General features: G+C 41.9%; 1 protein-coding gene across 1 annotated transcript in view; it reads right to left on the minus strand.

The window, feature by feature from the left end:
* The window catches only part of LOC143291660 (galactoside alpha-(1,2)-fucosyltransferase 2-like), a 30,786-nt gene that overhangs the window by 22,022 nt on the left and 3,764 nt on the right, over window positions 1-5,000 (minus strand). The window lies entirely within an intron of this gene.

A 5,000-nucleotide genomic window follows, 5' to 3' on the forward strand; every position in this document is an offset into this window, starting at 1 on the left:
GCTACAGTCAAAAGTTATATGCTAAATTATCAGGTTACTATGGCATATGCACTTGACATTAGAACAATACTTGGTCCGTAATGAATGTGATAATAGTCTGAGAGCTAAACTCAGAATTGGTCTGCGAATCGAACCAAAGTCTGAGAGAGTCAACTGACGAGCACCTATAAAAGTCTCTATCAGCAGCGTAATCCAACGCGCTTAGTCAGGCCTTGGAAAAAAAAAAACAAAAAAACACACACAGAGAAAAAGATTATACGTAAAAAAATAAAAAATAGATACGTCATCAAATCAATAAATGAATAAATTAGAATGAGTAAGTAAATTTATAAATCTTGATTTTTAAAAAAATGAAATGTAAGATAAGTAAGCAAACAGATAAAGAAATTAGGATGAAATGTAAAAAAAAAATAATAATAATAATTATGATAATAAATTAATAAGCAAATAAATGTATAAATAAACATAGAGACACGCACGCACACGCGCGAGCACACACACACACACACACACACACACACACACACACACACACACACACAAATTACTAAGGAAATAGATAAAGAAATAAAATGAAATGTAAAAATCAAATAAATGTAAAAAAAAAAATTAAAACACACACACACACACACACACACACACACACACACACACACACACACACAAACAAACAAATTAATAAGGAAATAGATAAAGAAATAAAATAAAATATAAAAATCAAATAAATGTAAACACACACACACACACACACACACACACACACACACACACACACACATGTGCACAACAGATGTTCAACAAGTACACAGTCTCACAGACATGAAAGCACAAGCAAACCAAATAATGTACACAGGCCCAGCATTAAAAGTAATTTTAAACGGACACTCGACGAAAGGAAACTGGCATTGGGCCCTACGCCACTGACCTAAAAATAGATACTGTGTTTGGAACGATGAGCCCACACACTGAAACTCACACTGACACGGAACTTAAACGTTCGTGTTGGATTACAACCGCTTGAAGATTATACTAGCTAGCTCCGCGCAGGCACACACACACACACAGCTACACGCATATACACACGTCCACACACGCACACACACACACACACACACACACACACACACAGCCAAACATACACACACACACATATACATGTATATATACACACAGATACAGACACATACAGAGAGAGAGAGAGAGAACGCACACACACACACACACGCACACACACACACACATACACACACAGCTACACGCATATACACACGGCGACACACACACACACACAGAGAGAGAGAGAGAGAGAGAGAGAGAGAGAGAGCCAAACATACTCACACATATACATGTATATATACACACAGATACAGACACACACACACACACACACACACACACACACACACACACACACACAGTCAACCCTCTCGAAATTTTATGTGATGACACTTCGGAAACCGAAATGCATCTGGTTTCGGTCTACCCAAAGTACTGTTCTCTTTTTTCCCGGTTTATTCCTGCTAAATTTCACAAATACTCAAGTGCTTTTAACTCTCTCCATACGAACGGCGAAAGAGAAGACGTTAACAGCGTTTCACCCCAATTACCACCATCAAAATATTGCAAGCGGAAGGCTCTTATACTGAAGAGGTGAATGTTGACAAAGAATACCACAATTCTGACGACGGAAGCTAAAAGTCAGGTCATTCAGACACCCACTGGACATCCGAGGGGTCTGTGTAGAGGAGAAGAGAGGACTGTCCGTACTGAGTGAGTTAAGATGTCCATGTTGCTATCTTGTGCGAGTGAGAGACTTGAGTGTCAATACATGCAAATTTGTATTCAAAGCGTTTTCATTACAAGCAAATGATCTAGAATCGTTATCGATGCCCATGTAGTTAAAGGATCGTCCTAATATTCATTGCCTTGTATCAATTCCTTTCGTCCTTGTGAACTCCATTGTTACGGATAATATGTGGTCTGACAATTGAAACATTTTTAGACTTCGAGTTCGAAACACTATCCCAACCCTATTATTATGGTCTAACACACACGCACACACACAACACACACACACACACACACACACACGACACGCACGCGCACACACACACACACACACACACACACACACACACACACAAGAAAGGGGAAATAACATGCATTGTTTTCTGCCCTCATCCACACAAAACTCTCTCTCTCTCTCTCTCTCTCTCTCCAACATTCAACCCTCTCAAAACCCCATAATTATGCTCCAACACACATACCTAGACATACGCGCACGCGCACGCACACACAGACACGCACACACACACACACACACACACACACACACACACACACACCAATTTCTAAAACGAAACAAAAGCAATTTAATTATCTCTTACATAACTCCCTTCCCCGCCCCCCCCCCCCCCCCCCCCCCCCCCCCCCCTCTCTCTCTCTCTCTGTCAAACAGACACAGACACAGACACAGACACACACCATTTCTAAAACTAAACACCAGCATTTGATTATCACTTACACACTCCCACCCCTCTCTCTCTATCTTTGTATGTGTCACACACACACACACACACACACACACACACACACGACACGCACGCACACACACACACACACACGACACGCACACACACACACACACACACACACACACACACACACACACACACACACACACACACACCATTTCCACAACGAAACACCAGCATTTTGATTTTCACAAACACACGCCCCTACCTCCTCTCTCTCTCTCTCTCTCTCTCTGTGTCAAACATGCCACACACGCACAGGGTGGGTGTGGGGTGGTGGGTGGGTATTGAAGAACCGAAATAACAGGAACTTGTCACGCAGCATTCGAGCTTCTAAAGGTTTTACCTTACCAAGAGCGGAAGCTGTGAGGCGAGATCTTAGGTCTCTACAAGTTCTCAGTCTCTCAAAGGAGGCGGCGTCACTGCGTTCGGACAAATCCACTGATAATAATTATTCGCTATCCACCACATGTGCTAGGTTCAGTAGATGCCTGACCACCAATGCTTTGTCAGGCTTTGAGTACGTGCATATATATACAATATGTGTGTGTGTGTGTGTGTGTGTGTGTGTGTGTGTGTGTGTGTGTGTGTCTTCTTCAGTTTAACGTCTATTCACTATAAGTGTTTTTAGACGTAAAGGAGTAAGGAAGTGGATAAAGGAAAGGGAATGTATGTGAATATTAGTGTAAAAAGTATTCATGGTATGTGTCAGAGGAAAAGTATATTATAAGAAAAAGGTCTGGAGAGATTGTGGTGTGTATTGAATGAGGTGTGTGTGTGTGTGTGTGTGTGTGTGTGTGTCAACCAGAGTGGATTTCGTCCACACAATTTTGCAAGAGGACAACTTTTGTTGCCATGGGGTTGATTTTTTTTTTTTTCAGTGCGCCAGGTGCGTGCTGCACACGGGACTTCGGTTTATCGTCTCATCCGAATGACTAAACGCTCAGTTCGATTTTTCAGTCAAACTTGTGGAGAAAGGGCGAGAGCGGGATTCTTCTTCTTCTTCTTCTTCTGCGTTCACTCGTATGCACACGAGTGGGCTTTTACGTGTATGACCGTTTTTACCCCGCCATGTAGGCAGCCATACTCCGTTTTCGGGGGTGTGCATGCTGGGTATGTTCTTGTTTCCATAACCCACCGAACGCTGACATGGATTACAGGATCTTTAACGTGCGTATTTGATCTTCTGCTTGCATATACACACGAAGGGTGTTCAGGCACTAGCAGGTCTGCACATATGTTGACCTGGGAGATCGTGAAAATCTCCACCCTTTACCCACCAGGCGCCGTCACCGTGATTCGAACCCGGGACCCTCAGATTGACAGTCCAACGCTTTAACCACTCGGCTATTGCGCCCGTCGAGAGCGGGATTCGAACCCAGACCCTCACGGACGGACTCTCTCTATTGGCAGAGAAGCGTCTTAACCATTCTGCCACGTTCTGTTCCTCAGAGACCTCAGCTTTCAATCTGAGGGTCCCGGGTTCGAATCTCTGTAACGGCGCCTGGTGAGGTAAAGAGTGGAGATTTTTCCAAATCTCCCAGGTCAACATATGTGCAGACCTGCTTAGTGCCTGAAACCCTTTCGTGTGTATACGGCAAGCAGAAGATCAAATTACACACGTTTAAAGATCCTGTAATCCATGTCAGCGTTCGGTGGGTTATGGAAACAAGAATATACCCAGCATGCACACACCCCCTTCGAAAACGGAGTATGGTTGCCTACATGGCAGGGTAAAAACGGTCATACACGTAAAAGCCCACTCGTGTACATGTATACGAGTGAACGTGGGAGTTGCAGCGCACGAAGGAAGACGAAACTGCTGAACATTATTTATTATTTTGTCAAGACTTTCATATGGCTCGGGCAAACACAATCTTAAATTTATCTCCAAACTACATTCACGTTAAAATTCTGTTGCATGGAGATCCTGTTCTCCAAAATCATACAAATATATTCATATTTCAAACTGTCCACCAGTTTATCTCCGATTCAAATAGATTTTAGCTTAGAAAGTATTGTGAAGAAAGAGTACAACATGATTCTATTCGTAAAATATATGTTGAATTTTTTTGACTGACCAAATATTCAAGGTGAATGGATTGGCCAATGATCTGTTAGAATTTCTCCTCTCCCCTCTGTTCCCCCTCCTCCACCACCTTACCCTCCATTCTTCTAAATTTTCTTCTTCTTCTTCGTGTTTTTCTTCTATTAGGCCAATTACTTTGGTGATAATAAATTTAATCTCATGTTAATATTGATATTAGCATTATTTTACTACATTATGTACTGTTTGTTTATTTGTTTTATTTCATTATTACATTACTTACTGTTTATGCATGTTATTTCATACAAGTCATAATATGGTTCATGTGCCGTCATGATAAAATTGAAGTGCAACGTTGTGAGCACAGTATAAGTTTTAAGCTTGTTGATGCTCTTTGTCATTCAATGCATTGTAATCAT

The sequence above is a fragment of the Babylonia areolata genome, chromosome 17 (genome assembly GCF_041734735.1).
Source record: "Babylonia areolata isolate BAREFJ2019XMU chromosome 17, ASM4173473v1, whole genome shotgun sequence".
Lineage (NCBI taxonomy): Eukaryota > Metazoa > Mollusca > Gastropoda > Neogastropoda > Buccinidae > Babylonia > Babylonia areolata.